The sequence below is a fragment of the Hemitrygon akajei genome, chromosome 14 (genome assembly GCF_048418815.1).
Source record: "Hemitrygon akajei chromosome 14, sHemAka1.3, whole genome shotgun sequence".
In the NCBI taxonomy this organism is placed as follows: Eukaryota; Metazoa; Chordata; class Chondrichthyes; order Myliobatiformes; family Dasyatidae; genus Hemitrygon; species Hemitrygon akajei.
In genome coordinates, this window is record NC_133137.1 from 34,257,880 (window position 1) to 34,276,330 (window position 18,451).

Here is an 18,451-nt window from a genome sequence, read left to right on the forward strand (position 1 = left end):
TTACAGATTCAAATTTAGACTTTCTTCATTTGTCGTGATCATACATTAGTAAAACATAAACTGGACAAAACAAAAAAGTAGAGTGTATTTTTCGTCCTTGAGGCTCTACGTGTAGTATACCATTGCAAATGAGGGGGAAGGGATGCACGTTGGTATACAATTGCATTTTGAGATGCAGTTAACGGATTCATAAACTAGATCTTGTAAACAGTTTTAATGAATTGAGGTCAGAATCAGAATCAGGTTTAACATCACTGGCATATGTCATGAAATTTGTTGTTACGTGGCATCAGTACAGTGCAATACATTATGATAAAAACTATAAATTATAGTAAGAAGTAATATATATATATGAATTGAATTTAACATTTATTTATATATATATATATATATATATATAAAACGAATGTTAAATTCAATAAATAGTGCAAAAAGAGAAAAAATGATGCAGAGGTAGTGTTCATGAGTTCATTGTCCATTCAGAAATCTAATGGCAGAGGGGAAGAAGCTGTTCCTGAAACATTGAGTGTGGGTCTTCAGGCTTCTGTCCCTCCTCCCTGATGGTAGCAATGAGAAGAGGGAATGACCTGTGTGACGGGGGTCCCTAATGATGGATGCTGCCTCTTTGAGGCATTGCTCTTTGAAGGTGGTTGCCGGGAGCTGAGTGCCTGTGATGGAGCTGACTGAGTTTACAGCTTTCTGCAGCTTATTACGACCCTGTGTAGTAACCCTCCCCCCATACCAGACAGTGATACAGCCTGTTAGAATGCTCTCCACTGGTTGGGCCCAAGACAGATCCTTAGAAATGTTGACAGCCAGAAACTTGAAATTGCTCACCCTTTCCACCTCTGATCCCTCGATGAGGACTGGTGTGTGCTCCCTGGTCTCACCCTTTCTGAAGTCCACAATCAGTTCTTTGGTCTTACCGACACTGAGTGCTGCAACAGCACTCAACAAGCTGATCTATCTCACTCCTGTACACCTTCTCTATTGCCGCTAATACACTTAGCAAGAGCTCTGGGTTCTTGTAACAGGCAAGCATGCTACATTGAACCTCATTAATAGAATTATTATAATTCTTTCCTTCCACGTTTTCTCCTGACTTTATTACTTTGTCACTTTAAAGGGCTGCTTCTTATGGAGTTACATTTCCCCAGAGTTCATGGATGTGTCTGATAATTCCACTATCGGTTATTCTTCACTTACAACCACCAAGTAAAATAGCTGTCCTTGGAGCATCCATGCCCGTGTCTGATGCCCTCCTGTATCTGTGGTTGCTGCATTGTCATCACATTGCCACCTGATTGACAGGCCAATTGCTCACTCCCTAATGCCCCTCTATGTCAAGCCCACCCAACACCCCATTTCACTGGTTTCATCAACACAAGAGTTCCTGCTGACACTGGAGATCTTCGGCGACGCACACACAAAATGCCGGTGAAAACCAGCTGGGGGAAGGCCGCATACCTCCATATTTCGTGTGTGTTTCGCTGGCTTTCCAGTGCAGGATTGAGGACTGTGTTGTCAGAGGTCTAGTTTTAGAATGAGATACTGAGACCACCTTAAATTCCGTCTGGGTACCCTCAAGACCGACGGCATGAATATTGATTTCTCCTTCCAATGAGCAAATTCCCCACTCCCTCCTTCCTCTGTTCCCCACTCTGACCTTTCACTTCTTCTCACCTGCCTAATACTTCCCCCGGGTCCCCTTCTTCTCCCCTTTTTCCAATGGTCCACTCTCCTCTCCTATCAGATTCTTTCTTCTCCAGCCCTTGACTTTGCCCAGCCACCTGGCTTCACCCATCACCATCCAACTAGCCTCTTTCCCCTCCCACCATCAGTGGCATGTGTAAGCTATGGCAGGTACGGCACGTGCCCTGGGGGGGCGCCACTGAGCGGTTTCTATTAAAGTCAGACAAACCATCCTCGAATAGGGAAAAAAGAATTTTCTTCAGATGTATGATCTGTCTTTGATTATCATGGGTGAGAAGAGCTAGGATGGCTCTATTTCAGAGCATTGTGCAAGAAGGAAAGTGGAGCTAAAGGACAGAAGAGACGAAAGTTGGAGGTGGAGGAAGCCAAGAAGTCGAGCAAGTTCTTCATGTCCTTCTTTGAAAAGCCCGGAACAAGCAGTTTAACACATTCCATCGAGTCGCCTGCACCTACTACAAGTTTGTTAGAATCCGAAGGTGGATCAATTACAAATGCGTCACAAGCCGAGGAGGAAGTCAAGTCAGATCAATCCGAGTATGATGAGATTAAGAGTGAGACTGCCACAGAGAACGTGGGCATGACAGGAGGGGAAGACGATGGTGATGGTGGTAATGTTGAGTTTATTGATGAGATTTTACCTGACGAGATTGACCCTGACGACACTGAACCTAGTGAACTGGATGGTGTCAAAGAGCCTCAAACTGTCGTACCAGAAGTGATTGAACAGCATGACATTGGACTTCTGAAGTGCGACAAGGATATTGGAAAAGCAATTCTGCCTGATGCATTGAGGACAGAAATAATAAAGCTGGGTTCAAAGTATTTCCAGAACAGTGAGGGGCCTTTCCTACCAACAAATAACTGCTCAATGAACAAAACTTGGCTCAAGAGGAAATTGGGAACTGGTCATGGTGAGGAAGTGACTCGCTCATGGCTGGTCTATTCCCCTTCTAAAAAGTTTGCATTTTGTATCTGTTGTCTTCTCTATTCCTAGTCAGATTCCTCATTCCTAGCCTATTCCTCATTAGAGCAGGAAAGTGGATTCGACCAGTAGAAAGCACCTGAAAGGATTAGTGTTCATGAAAATGCCAAGAATCATCGGGAATGCTTCACACATTGGAAAGAAACGGACAGAAATTTAACTGGTAACAGAAGAGTTATTGATGCAGTATTTTAGTCACAGATTGAGAAGGAAAAGCGGAAGTGGCATGATATCTTGACAAGAATCCTTCACTGCTTAAAATTCCTTGTGACTCAGAACCTGGCTTTGTGAGGACACAGGGAGTCACTTCAACTAGACAATGACTCCAATGTGGGAAATTTCCTTGGCTTACTGAAACTACTGGCCATCTTTGACCCTGTCATAAAAGAACACCTCATTCATTTGGAAAGTCATCCTGGATCCACGTTTTATCTTTCACTGGGTGTCCAGAACAAATTCATCCACTATTCGCCAGAGTTTACCGAGAAGCATTCGTAAAGCCAAGTGCTATGGTCTCATGTTCGATTTGACTCCTGATCAGGCACACCGTGAGCAGATGTCAGAAGTAGTGAGGTATGTGGAAGTTGATTTTGAGAGGAAAACAGTCCGTGTTAGAGAGTCCTTTCTTGGTTTTATCCAGATAAGCCAGAAGGATGCTGAGAGCTTTGTTGAAGACATCTTGAAACAGCTTGAGAAGGATGAAATGGAGCTACAAGATTGTCGGTCACAGTGCTATGACAACGCTGCTGTGATGGCTGGACACAGAAGTGGTGTTCATCAAAGAATAAGTGAGAAAAACAACCTGGCAGTGTTTGTGAATTGCGACAATCACTCACTCAACTTGGTGGGTGTACATGCAGCCAAGCAGGATACAATGATGGTCATGTTTTTTGGAACCACTGAAGTTCCCTCCATGTTTTTCTCTTGTTCAACACAGCGCTGGGAAAAACTCAAAAACGCTGTGCCTGTATTTGTTAAGTTGGAGTCCAAAACCAGGGGGAGTGCAAGGACAGAAGCAGTGAAGCCGGTCAACAAGTACCTTGAGGAGATACTTCAGGTTCTCCAGGACATGATAGACAATGAAAACAAGATCAGTGAAACAAGTGACGAAAGTCAGCTGTACAACCGCATGTTGAGTTACAATTTTCTGATTTTGCTAGGATTTTGGAACAAAGTACTCATTTGCAAAAGAGGCTGCAGGATCCTAGTATGAACTTCCATGATGCTGCCCTGGATTTGAAAGCCCTCCGAGATCATTTTTATGATGAAAGAGAAGTGTTGGTCAGTGAGTCACTCAAAGAAGGAGTCGGGCTCTGTCAAGAATAGAATATTGAAGTTGAAAGATGTCAGAGACAAAAGAAATGAATGGCTGATGAAACTTGAGAGATGCTGGGTTAACAGCTAAGGAGGAAATAGAAAGAGTCATGAAGGGAACATTCGACCATCTTCACAGAGAAATGGATGAAAGGTTCACTTGTTTGCATGACACTGACGCCAAGTTTGGGTTCCTTCTCGAAGTTGAGGGACTGTGTTACGGTGCCGACAGTAACAACCTAAAGAAGAAGTGTGAAAATTTGGGTGAATTGTACAGCTCTAATGTTGATGGACAGCAGCTATATGAAGAAATTTTGGACTGCAGAATGTTGCTATCAAGACGGGTCAACATGAAAATATTAAGACCTGAAGAGCTTCTTGATTTTATTGTTCAGTATGGAGATGAAAGAGTCTTCACCAATCTTCGCATTGCTATTCAGATATTGCTAACCATCACAGTTTCCATCGCCAGCTGTAAGAGATCATTCAGCAAGTTAAAACTAATACTTTTGTATTTGAGAGCCTCCATGGGTCAAGGCAGACTCTGTGATCTTGCTTTGCTGAGTGTAGAAAGAGAAGAAACTGAAAAAACCGACTTTGATCACATCATAGACCAATTTGCATCAGTGAAAGCAAGGAAGGTGGAGTTATAATTTTCATGTAGTGCCATAATTTGTTAATTAAAAGATTAATGAGCTTGATTTGTATGTTTGAGCTGATATTATTGTAAAGTTATCTGAAAAGATGGGTGTCAGATGTTTGGACGGGGTGCAATTTCAGTGCTTGCCATAGGCACTACTTTCCTTAGATATACCCCTGCCCACCATCTTTTTATTCTGGTATCTTCCCCCTTCCTTCTCAGTCCCGAAGAAGGGTCTCGGCCCAAAACGTTGACCGTTTACTCTTTTCCATAAATGCTGCCTGACCTGCTGGGTTCCTCCAACGTTTTGTGTGTGTTGGTTTGGATTTCCAGCATCTGCAGATTTTCTTGTGTTTGTGATTTACTCTGATCTTTAAAGATTGGGCATATTTGTCTCTTTCATGTAGAATTGCGTGGTGTAAACAGAAACAGGCCGTATGGATTTTCATCATTCACGTCTGTTTCCATTCTCTTTCAACACAATTATGCATTCCTCCCCCCGATTTGCTTTTCTTATTCATGAATAACTCTATCCTACTTGCCTGTACTTCACATTGTTTCACATTCTCTCTGCCCAGAAGAAAGTAATGGCAAACCACTTCTGTAGAGAAATTTGCCAAGAACAGTCATGGTCAAGACCATGATCACCCACGGTCATCCGACACAGCACATAATGGTGATGACAATACTCTCCTCAACAAATGGGGATCAACCAAGTATGCAGTACACCAAGACGAAGCTGTGCCCGAGCTGTGTTCTGTCCACACTCTGGTACGGGTCAGAATGCTGGTGCACGACAGAGAACAACCTTGACACAAAAATACAACTGCAGATGCTGTGGATCAAAGTTAGTGGACACAAATTAGTGGATCAAAGAATACGAACACAACGCTGGAAGAACTCAGCAGGTCAGGCAGCATCCGTGAGAAAAGAGTAGCCAACGTTTCGGGCCGAGACCCTTCATCAGGAATGGGGAGGGGGGGGGAAGAGAGGGCCGAAGCCCAGTAATAGAGATAGGGGAGGGGGTAGGGCTAGAGGCACCAGGTGGAAAACCAATCAGAGGAAAGATAAAGGGGAGAGGGGAGAGGATAAGCATGAAAGAACTGTAGAGATAAAGAAGCAGAAAGTTGAAAGGGGAGAGAGGCAGACAGGGACCTGGGACAGGGGAAGGGGGAGGGGGAGGGAATTACCAGAAATTGGAGAATTCAATGTTCATACCACCAGGCTGGAGGCTACCCAGACGGTAGATGAGGTGTTGCTCCTCCAACCTGAGTTTGGCCTCATCATGGCAGTAGAGGAGGCTATGTGTGGACATATCTAGATGGGAATGTGAAGCAGAGTTGAAGTGGGTGGCAACTGGGAGGTCCTGTCTATTGTGACGGACGGAGCGTAGGTGCTCGACAAAGCGGTCCCCCAATCTGCGTCGGGTCTCGCCGATGTAGAGGAGGCCGCACTGGGAACACTGGATGCAATAGATGACTCCAGCAGACTCGCAGGTGAAGTGTTGCCTCACCTGGAAGGACTGTCTGGGGCCCGGAATGGTGGTAAGGGGGGAGGTGTAGCATTTGCGCTTGCAGGGATAAGTGCCAGGTGGGAGTTCTGTGGGGAGGGACGTGTGGATCAGGTAGTCGCGGAGGGAACGATCCCTGCGAAAAGCTGAGAGGGGTAGGGAGGGAACGATGTGCTGGGTGGTGGGGTCCTGTTGAAGGTGGCAGAAGTTGCGAAGGATAATGTGTTGGATCCGGAGCCTGGTGGGGTGGTAGGTGAGGACAAGGGGAACCCTGTCCCTGTTGTGGTGACGGGAGGATGGGTTGAGGGCTGAAGTGCAACAGGAGGATGGACTATCCACTGACATCTTCTACAAACCCACTGACTCCCATAACTATCTTGACTATACTTCTTCCCACCCTGCCCAATGCAAAAATGCCATTCCCTATTCCCAGTTCCTCCGTCTCCGCCGCATCTGCTCCCGGGATGAGGCTTTCCATTCCAGGACTTCTCAAATGTCCTCTTTCTTTCAGGATCGTGGTTTCCCTTCTGGCGTCATCAAAGATGCCCTCACCCGCATCTCCTCCACTTCCCACACTTCAGCCCTTAACCTATCCTCCCTTCACCACAACAGGGACAGGGTTCCCCTTGTCCTCACCTACCACCCCACCAGCCTCCGGATCCAACACATTACCCTCCGCAACTTCCGCCACCTTCAACAGGACCCCACCACCAAGCACATCGTTCCCTCCCTACCCCTCTCAGCTTTTCACAGGGATCGTTCCCTCTGCGACTACCTGGTCCACACGTCCCTCCCCACAGAACTCCCACCTGGCACTTATCCCTGCAAGGGAAAATGCTACACCTGTCCCCACACCTCCCCCCTTACCACCATTCCGGGCCCCAGACAGTCCTTCCAGGTGAGGCAACACTTCACCTGCGAGTCTGCTGGAGTCGTCTATTGCATCCGGTGCTCCCAGTGCAGCCTCCTCTACATCGGCGAGACCCGATGCAGATTGGGGGACTGCTTCGTCGAGCACCTATGCTCCGTCCGTCACAATAGACAGGACCTCCGGTTGCCACCCACTTCAACTCTGCCTCTTATTCCCATCTAGATATGTCCACACATAGCCTCATCTACTGCCATGATGAGGCCAAACTCAGGTTGGAGGAGCAACACCTCATCTACTGTCTGGGTAGCCTCCAGCCTGGTGGTATGAACATTGAATTCTCCAATTTCTGGTAATTCCCTCCCCCTCCCCTTTCCCCTGTCCCAGGTCCCTCTCTGCCTCTCTCCCCTTTCAACTTTCTGCTTCTTTATCTCTATAGTTCTTTCATACTTATCCTCTCCCCCGTCCCCCTTTATCTTTCCTCTGATTGGTTTTCCACCTGGCGCCTCTAGGCCCTACCCCCTCCCCTATCTCTGTTACTGGGCTTCGGCCCTCTCTTCCCCCCCCTCCCCATTCCTGATGAAGGGTCTCGGCCCGAAACGTTGGCTACTCTTTTCTCACGGATGCTGCCTGACCTGCTGAGTTCTTCCAGCGTTGTGTTCGTACTCAAAGAACAACCTTGCCAGGCTGTCACCGTTCCACACCAGGAGCCTCCAGTAGATCCTCTGTATTTTCTGGCCAAGAAAGATCTCCAGCCACACCCTACTCCTTCAGTGCCACCAAGATCATCATGAGGAAATGTTGGAGATCAGAATCAGGGTTATTATCACCGGCATGTGACGTGAAATTGTTAATTTAGCAGCAGCAGTTCAATGCAATACATAATCTAGCAGAGAGAGAAAAAAATAATAAATAAAATAAAACATAATAATAAATAAACAAGCAAATCAATTATGTATATTTAATAGATTTTTTTAAAATGTGCAAAACAGAAATACTGTATATTAAAAAAGTGAGGTAGTGTCCTAAGCTTCAATGTCCATTTAGGAATCAGATGGCAGAGGGGAAGAAGATGTTCCTGAATGGTTGAGTGTGTGCCTTCAGGCTCCTGTACCTCCTACCTGATGGTAACAGTGAGAAAAAAGCATGCCTAGGTGCTGGAAGTCTTTAATAATGGATACTGTCTTTCTGAGACACCGCTCCCTAAAGGTATCCTGGGTACTTTCTAGGCTAGTACCCAAGATGGAGCTGACTAGATTTACAACCTTCTGCAGCTTCTTTCGGTCCTGTGCAGTAGCCCCTCCATACCAGACAGTGATGCAGCCTGTCAGAATGCTCTCCATGGTAAAACTATAGAAGTTTTTGAGTATATTTGTTGACATGCCAAATCTCTTCAAACTCCTAATAAAGTATAGCCGCTGTCTTGCCTTCTTTATGACTATATTGATATGTTGGGACCAGGTTAGATCCTCAGAGATCTTGACACCCAGGAACTTGAAGCTGCTCACTCTCTCCACTTCTGATCCTTCTATGAGGATTGGTATGTGCTCCTTTGTCTTACCCTTCCTGAAGTCCACAATCAGCTCTTTCATCTCACTGACATTAAGTGCCAGGTTGCTGCTGCAGCACCATTCCACTAGTTGGCATATCTCACTCCTGTAAACCCTCTCGTCACCATCTGAGATTCTACCAACAATGGTTGCATTGTGAGCAAATTTGTAGATGGTAGATGGGAAGATGGGAACATGATGAGAAGAGAGGCCAACTCCATCAAGACAGCACTTCAATGGGTGGAGGAAACACAGGAGACCAAAGGCAACTTGATGCTGTACCACAGAGGCAGGAATGAGGACCCTGAACCATACCTGGGGCACAATAGAGAAAATGCTAAGGACAGACAGAGATGGAGCACCTTCATTGCTGCTCTGAATGCCAGTGGCATAACAGGCATTAGAAGATGATGATGACGATGATGTTCTCCACACAATTTGGGTACAGGAGAGCCCTGATGATGAGCTTCGGCCTGAAACATCAGTGTTTATTCCTTTCCATAGATGCTGCCTGACCTGCTGAGCTCCTCCAGCACTTTGTACATGTTGCTTTAGATTTCTTTTGAATTTCTTATTTGATTTCTTGATGGCCATTGTATATTGACTACATCTCAAAAAACTCTTCTCGGGCTTCCAGCTGGGTACAAGTATCAATTTTAACTGATGTTTCCATGACAAACTCTGCCATCTTCATCAGGTATGATGCCTGGGCATGCTTAGTTCGGTGGAAAATAAACCCCTGTCATCCGTCCCTCCTGATTGGTTAGTCCTCATCCAATCAGGTTTATGCTGTCCCACCTCGATTATATCAACTTTTTCTCTTCCCACTGGCTGACATTAGGCACCTGTCAACTCACATTTTAGGATAAAAAGGAGATTAATCTGGTTAACAACACAGATCGTGTCGGAGGGATTCGAGGGGCCAGGCAGAATCTGTGGAAGGAAATGGACAGACAAAGTTTCAGGTTGAGACACTTCTTCAGGGCTGGAGTTAAAGAAGGGAGATGGCAGGTACAACAAAGGATGGGAGGAGAGGATAGAGTGAGAACCGGTAAGTGATAGGTGGATCTCAGTGAGAGGGAGAAGGTAGGCACATGGAGAAAGAGGAAGTGTTAACAATGTAAGAAAGTGGGAGCTGATAGATGGAAGGGCTGAAGAAGGTGGAATCTGATAGGAGAGGGTCATGGAATACTATGAAGGAGGAAAGGAGGGGTACAGAGAGAGGAATGTATGGGAGATAGGCAGATCAAGAGGGAGGAGGAGAGGAAAGAGAAGATGTATAGGAGCCGGTGGCATAAGGGAAAACAAAAGGGGGGGAACGGTGAGGACAGTGGTTCTCAGAGGTCAGGGAAATCAGTATGTCTCCATTTGACTGATTCTGTTAATCTTTTTCAGATAGGTACAGTTTCACGGTTCATGTATCATCTTTGTACGACTTTCTTTGGTTGCACAAGATTATTTTTGCAATGTAACAAATAGCAATTACAGTCGGCCCTCCTTATCCGCGAATTCAACCAACCGCGAATTGCGAAAACCCAGAAGTGCTCTTCCAGCACTTGTGGTTCGAGCATGTACAGACTTTTTTTCTTGTCATTATTCCCTAAACAATGCAGTATAACAACTATTTTACATAGCATTTACATTGTATTAGGTATTATAAGTAATCTAGAGATGATTTAAAGTATACGGGAGGATGTTCGTGGGTTATCATGGATCGGGATCGAAAAAAATTGGAAGTTCTCTTACTAAGTAAGTTGGAACAGATACATCTGGTATTATTAAGTGTCAGTTAGTCAAACGTTTGTCTTAGTATATAGTATATATTTTACCTTTCTATGCATATAAAACACTTAAGAACATATGTTTCAGCGCCAGGTTCGGAAACCGTTCCCGAGTGTGAACCAGTGACGGACCACTTTTGAGCGCGCTCTCCATCTGTGGCTGGTTGATGTGGAGGATCAAAACCCCAAAACCCAATAATTAAACCACTGCGTTGCTTAGTAATAATTGTAGTTTTCATCGGGGCAGGGCCTTTCTCACTTTATCCTTTAAAATTGTTCAGATCGTTGACCGACCTAGCCTAACACTTTTCCAATGACCGATGGCGTTTCACCTTTTTCCGATCACTTTATTATTTCCACTTTATTCTCAATTGTGATTGTGATTATTTTCGTGAACAGAAACACTGCGCATTCAGAGCTCTGGCGCTGGGTCCTAATGTCCACCACTCTGAGACAGGTCTGGGGTTCCGCTGGGTCCTAAGGTCCACTGGATTGAGACAGGTTGAATAAGGGACTTGAGCATCCGCGAATTTTGGTATCCGCGAGGGGTCCCAGAACCAATCCCTCACGGATAAGGAGGACCGACTGTATGTATATACTGCAAAGCTGGATTTAACCACGGTCTGATACAATTTAACATCATATCTCTTCTTTTCAGATCTTTCCCCTCACACTTCCAGTCAATATGAAATCTACTACAGACCTTCTCCTCAGAAAAATAATTTTCGCTATGCAACAAAACTAGCGACTCCCCTTCTCATCTTTTTTCTCAACTTTTCTCTCCAGGCCTGATGAAGGGTCTCGGCCTGAAAAGTCGACTGTTTACTCTTTTCCACAGATGCTGTCTGGCCTGCTGAGTTCCTCCAGCATTGTGTGTAGCTCCCCTCTCCCCCTGCCTTTGCAGGTGGGCTTATGAAAACTTTTTCAAACCATTCTTTAAAGAACCAACTGGACCAAGGTAACGTCAAAAGTTAGTAAATTGATCTTCACTTTAGCAATGGATGTACTGCTAATTGTTGCTATCCACAGACTATGTAATGTCACTGTTCATTGGTTTCATTTTTTAATTTTTGTATGCTTTGTTAATGTATATTAATTCATGTATAAGCATATTAATTAATGTACATTAATGAATATATATGTATATTGATGTTAACGTACATTAATGAAGCACAAACACTGAGGGCCAAGACTAGCAAACGAAAGTGAATATCAACATTGCTGGAACAGGGTGAAAGACAAATCCAAAGAGTGAGCGGTGGTGTGTATTGGGTAAGTTCTGCTGCACTCTCTATGTGGTGAGATTGTAAATGCATTCTTTATGAGACGATTCCTCAAAATAACATGTTGGTCCATGGCCTCCCCTTGTGCCACAATGAGGCCACTCTCAAGGTGGATGAATAGCCACTTATATTCCATCTGGGTAGCCCCCAACCTGATGGGTAAAGGATCAATTTTCCCCTCCCCTTTTCCTCCTTTTTTCTGGCCTCTTACCTCTTCTCCTCACTTGCCTATCACTGCCCTTCCTTCTTCCCTTTTTCCTATGGTCTGCTCTCCTCTCCTATCAGATTCCTTCCACTCCAGCCCTTTACATTTTCCTACCCGTCTGGCTTCACCAATCCTATTCTAGCTAGCAACGCACACAAAGTGTCGGAGGAACTCAGCAGGCCAGGCAGCATCTCTGGAAAAAAGTACAGTCGACCTTTTGGGCTGAGACTCTTCAGCAGGACCCTTCTAGCCAGTCCGCCTTCCCCTAGCTTTTTTTTATTCTGGTGTCTTCCCCTTTCTTTTCCAGTCCTGAAGAAGGTTCTCGTCCGGAAACATCAACTTCCCTCCCATAGACGCTGCCTGGCCTGCTGAGTTCCTCCAGCATTGTGTGTTTGTTGCTCTGGACTTCCAGTATCTGCAGAATTTTTCCTGCTTATGTCATGAAATTTGTTGTTTCGCAGCCACAATACAGAGCAATATATTAAAAATACTACACATCACAATAAGAAATATATATTAAAAATTAAATTAAAAGAGAGCAAAAATAGTGAGGCTGTTCCAGACCTCCTTGGCAAATGCAAAGCTAACAAGGATGTGGATGATTATCTCATCAACACTCTGGCATCACACTGTGCCTTTAGAAAGATGTGTGCTGTTTGAAGTGTTGTAAATTAAGTGGAAACTGCAGCCACTGTGACAGCGTAAATCACCAATTTAAATAGACTTGATAGCTTTGCCTGCAGGCAATGGAATAGGAACTCTCTCCATTTGTTAACCTCCAGTAACAAAAACCTTATCAACATTTGGTTGAAAGTACAAAGAAGTTGGTGACTTCAGCATTTTATCTGTTTTATGGTATCTGCTTTTTAAGGAGGCACTCCATAAAAAACAGAACTAATCCCACAACCATCAGGCTCTTGAAGCAAAGGGGATAACTTCACTCAGCTTCACTTGCCCCATCATTGAAATGGACTCACTTTCAAGGACTCTTCATGTTCTTGAGATTTTATTATTATTATTATTATTTCTTCCTTTTTGTATTTGCACAGTTTGCCGTCCTTTTCACACTGGTTGAACACTCAAGTTAGTGCGGTCTTTCTTGATTCTGTTATGGTTAATATTCTAAAGATTTATTAAGTATGCCTGATAGAAAATTAATCTCAGGGTTGTGTGTGGTGACATATATGTACTTTGACAATAAATTGACTTTGAACTTTAAACACCAACTAGTCAAGATACATCCTGTTCTCAGGGAATGTGAAGAGATGGGAACTGCTCTTTTCTGTGCTTTAAAATATTATGTCATTGGAAAACCACATTAAAAGAATTCTTGAAATGATTTTAAAAAGTCTGCCTCGATGGCTCCAAGCTGTGAAGTACAGTTGGCCCTCCTAATCCGTGGGGGATTGGTTCCAAGACCCCCCGCGGATAACAAAATTCGCAGATGCTCGAGTCCCTTATTAAACATGTATCAGAGCGGTGGTCTTTAGGACCCAGCGGAACCCTGGACTTTATTTAACACATCTCCGTGCAGTGGACATTAGGACCTGGCTGTGCATCTCTGAATCCACAGTGTTTCTGTTCATGAAAATAATCACGATCACGACTGAAAATGAGGTGGAAGTAATAACATGATTGGAAAGAGGTGAAACACCATTGGTCATTAGAAAAGCATTAGGCTACAGTCGGTCAACGATCAGAACAATTTTAATAGAGAATACCCTGCTCCGATGAAAGCTACAATTATTACTAAGCAACGCAGTGGTTAAATTATTGAAATATGTATGTTTCTTAAGTGTTTTATATGCATAGAAAGGTAAAATATGTACTATATACTAAGAAAAACGTTTGAGTAACTGATGCTAAATAATACCAGATGTACCTGTTCCGACTTCAAATCCAATTTAAAGAGGGACTCAGGAATGGAACTCATTCATAACCCGGGGACTGCCTGTACTTTTAAGTCTTTTCTAGATTACTTATAATACCTAATACAATGTAAATGCTATGTAAATAGTTGTTATACTGTATTGTTTAGGGAATAATGACAAGAAAAAAAAGTCTGTACATTCTCAATCAACAAGTGCTGGAGAGAGAACTTCTGGGTTTTCCAGATCCGCGGTTGGTTGAATCCGCACATGCGGAATCCGCGGATAAGGAGGGCCGACTGTACTAACTGAGATGTCTGCAGTGTGGACAAGCAGGCTTGGCTGCACTGAGAGCAAGCAGCTACAAGAGAGCTTTAAAACAGAGAGAGAGAGTCTCGGTTTCCGTATGATCAAGCTGCTGGGTAGACAATGGTATGATCATATGTCACTGCTGGACAATGGGGGGTCATGACCACCATTACCAAGGCCAACAAATAAATTCTTATTGATCTGTGAATTCTCTCTGTCAACAATGATGACAAAACAGAGAAGTACAATTAGGCTATTTGGCCCATCGAGACTGCTCCACCATTCGATTATGGCTGATTTCCCTCTCAGCCCCATTCTCCTGCCTTCTCTCCATAACCTTTGACATCCTGACTAAGAACGTATCAGCCTCTCTCCAAGTTTAAGTTCAAGCTTATTGTCATCTGGCTCTACGACCAAACCAAACAAAGTTCCTCTGGACCACAGTGCACCCACAATACGCATATCACACACAGCACATAAAACATTAGCACAAATAAGGTAATAAAATATAATTCAAAATGCATGTGAAATGCACAGCACAGGTAAACAGTAAACAGCACAACAAACAGCTCGCTGGCCCAGTGTTGAGACCTCGGTGGTGGCAGGATACAGTAGTCTCACAGCCTGAGGGAAGAAGCTGTTACCCAGTGTGACTGTCCCAAGCTGATACCTCTGTACCTCCTTCCTGATGGTAATGAATAGAAGCTTTGATCTCTCCACAATGATGCTGACCTGATTTCCACCGCTGCCTGTAAGGAGTTTGTATGTTCTCCCCATAATTGTGTGGGTTTCTCCAGGTGCCCTGGTTTCCTCCACAGTCCAAAGGTGTATCAGTTAGTAGGCTACACACACAAGAAATGCTGGTGGAGGGTCTCGGCCCGAAATGTCAACAGTGCTTCTCCCTATAGATGCTGCCTGACCTGTTGTGTTCCACCAGCATTTTGTGTGTGTTGCTTGAATTTCCAGCCTCTGCAGATTTCCTTGTGTTTGCGTCAGTTAGTAGGCTAATTTCTCATTGTAAATTGTCCATGATTAGGCTAGGATTAAATCTGGGGATTGCTGAGTGGTTGGGCTATTCCGTGCTATTTCCCAATAAAGAAAGAAAGAAGTTTCTCACAATATAGAAGCCCTAATTTGTGAGCCTTAATGACAGATTGCAAACATCCGTAGCCATTGGTCCCTTTTGAAATTAGCATGGGTGTGGCAGCTGGGTATATGTGTAGTGGTGACGAGTGTGTGCTAACATGAGAACCAGAACCAAGGCATGCTGCATACGGAAGGATGACCTTCTTTGGCTTGTCTGCTTGTGATGCAGCTCAGTGGCGATGGTGCTTCAGCCGACGTTTTGCCCCTGGCTAATATACTGATTTAATGTTCCACCAGCCTGTGAGGATCTGTCCATTAAAAGTGGTTGGAGAATGGGTCTTCGTGGTTATCGGTGCAGTTCCTGCAAGTGTGGTTGTGGCAAGTTTCAATGAATTCAGAACTTGGCCTAGTTTCTACTGGTATCCGGGGCTTCTCTTGCCCAGCACCAGTCATCTCTTTGGAGAGATGTAAGCCTGCTCTCCCGAGGTGGGCCACTTTTAGCCGTGACTGACATCTGTCTGTTTCTGGCAATCCTTGCCTGCAATAAACAACAATGGTGCCTCATGGATTAGAGAGGCATAACTTTACTGTCTGTAGATCAGTCAGAGAGTGAAGGCAAGACTCGGGAGGTAGGCGGATTAATTCTCGAAAAAGACTTCAGAATAAGGTTTATTATCACTGACGTCTGTAATATTAAACATGTTGATTTGCTGTGAAATTGCTATAAATTACAAAATCAATCATTTGTTCATTATATGCCATGTCATATGATGTAGGCGATCACAATCTTTCCATGTCCATCAATGTTCTTGGCAAATTTTTCTACAGAAGTGGTTTGCCATTGCCTTCTTCTGGGCAGTGTCTTTACAAGACCCGTGATACCAGCCATTATCAATACTCTTCAGAGATTGTCTGCCTGGCATCAGTGGTCACATAACCGGGACTTGTGATGTGCACCAGTTGCTCATACGATCATCCACCACCTGCTCCAGTGGCTTCATGTGACACAGCAGAGAGAAGGAACACCTTACACCTTCTTTGTTAGAAATGTATCTCCACCCCCCAACAAAATCAATAAACAGTACAAAAAAAGGAGTAAAAAGGTAGAAAAAATTTATGGGTTCTTGGACTGTTCATAAATATGATGGTGAAGAGGAAGAGCTGTATCTGAATCACTGAGTGTGGGTATTCAAGCTCCTTCACCTCCTCCCCATTGATAGTAATCAGAAGAGGACATGCCCTGGGTGGTGAGGGTCCTCAGAGATAGATGCCACCTTCTTGAGGCACTGCCCTTTTGAAGGTGTCCTCAATGTTGGGCAGCTGACTGAGTCTACAACCCTCTTGCAATCCCAAGTGTTGGAGCCTCCATCCCAGACGGTGATGCGACCAGTCAGAATGCTCTCCATGCCAGATATGTGCAAATCTCCTCAAACTCCTCACAGCGTCGAGCCACTGGTTTGCCTTCTTTATGATTGTATCAGTATGTTGGGTAAGAATAGACCTTCAAAGTTGTTGACATCTAGAAACTTAAAACTGCTCACCCTTTCCGCTGCCGACCCGCATTATCAGCAATGTTTAGGCTTTTGCGTCCTGAAGTCCACAATCTTCACAATCCTTGGTCTTTGTGACATTGACTGCAAGGCTCTTTTTGTGACAATGCTCAACCAGCGAACTATCTCCCTCCTGTACTCCTTCTAGTGAACCCATGAACACTACCTCACTGCTTTTATGCACTACTTACTTAATTTAATGTCTTATATATATATATAATGTTTTATAATTTAACTAATTTAATTATAAAACACTTTATATCATGTTAAATTAAGTAGTGCAAAAAAGTAGTGAGCTAATGTGTATAGTAACTTTTTACTGTAATTTATGGTTTTATTATCTATTGCAATGTACTGCTGCAGCAAAGTTAACAAATTTCACGACATGTGCCGGTGATACTAAACCTGATTCTGATTCATTGTCTGCTACTGGCTTCTAACTGATTAATCTTACCAACCCACATTTTTTGAAGGGTAGTTTGTGGAGCAACAGGGCAACTTGGGGCCTGCAAAGGAGCATAGTGGGTAACATAACACTATCATAGTGTCAGTGACCTGGGCTCAATTCTGTCTCATAAAGAGTTTGTACGTTCTCCCTGTGACTGTGTGGGTTTCCTCCAGGTGCTCTGGTTTCCTCCCACGTTCCAATTGCTAGTAAGTCATTAATTGTTTAGAGTTGCTTGTGTGTTTCTCTTTGTAAAGTGGTATCCTGGTGCTTTCTGTTTAAACTGGTTAAGTTTATTTTGATGGGTTCGGGGAATCCATGTTACTGCTATTATTTAAGTGGACACCTGATTAGCGCTAATTGCGGGGTCCTAGTTTTGAGAATGTTACTTCTCATGGTGTTGTCCAACTGAGCCACTGATAACCTTTTGGAATTTTTATGAATAAACTCTCACCGCCGTCTCTATATTGGAGTTTGTCTTGCCTCTGCAGTTGAGTTTCGATACGGCCAGCACACTTTGTGACACATTGGGCAGGAAGGGCCTGTACTGTGTTGTATCTCTCAATAAAATTAGAAAACCCTGTCCATACCAGATATGCTGAGTGTAGGTAACAGCAACAGAACGCTGTGTGAACACATTGTTGAACTTATATAAAGATTGTTACCTGCAATGCTGAGAACTCATACGTCATGGATTACATCGATTAAAATCCGTGCCAGATTTTTCTTTGTCACATCTGAGATAATGGATGTCTTCTCTGTGGCCTGTTACATCGCCGGCATTTAGGGCAGCACAAAGGTCCTCCATTTCTGGTGATGTTCAGAGCTTCCTTCATCGTGTCAGTAGCTCGGTTTTCACTACTGTCAGTCATGCAAGTCCTGGGTGGGGACTCAGGAATACCATCACACTCAGATGTAGAAGGATTTCTTCACTGTTGCTTCCCTAACAATTTTGTTTGACCAGTCGGAGTTGTTAGCCCTGAGCTGAACCCCCGAACCTGGAGGACCAGTGGACCACTCTTAGTCTGTCCTCTACTCTTTGACCTATTTGGCATGGGTGACCCCACCAAGAACCAAAGCATAAAGCCCTCACTCCAGCCAACATAGCTCTCCAGGTCACTGAGGCACACAAGCCCCCGAACCCGACGGCAGGGTTGTGGTCCTCTTGGAGGTATAAGGGACATACAAAGGAGTAAAAATTATGCTTTTCAAAGGGAAATGCAACAACAGAACAATGCTACATCTCTCTCCATGTTAAATAATAGGAACTTACAAATGTTATTTGTCTTCATACAGTATTTGTCTGCTTCAGAGTAAGTCAGTTATGAGGGAAGTTTCCATTCATAT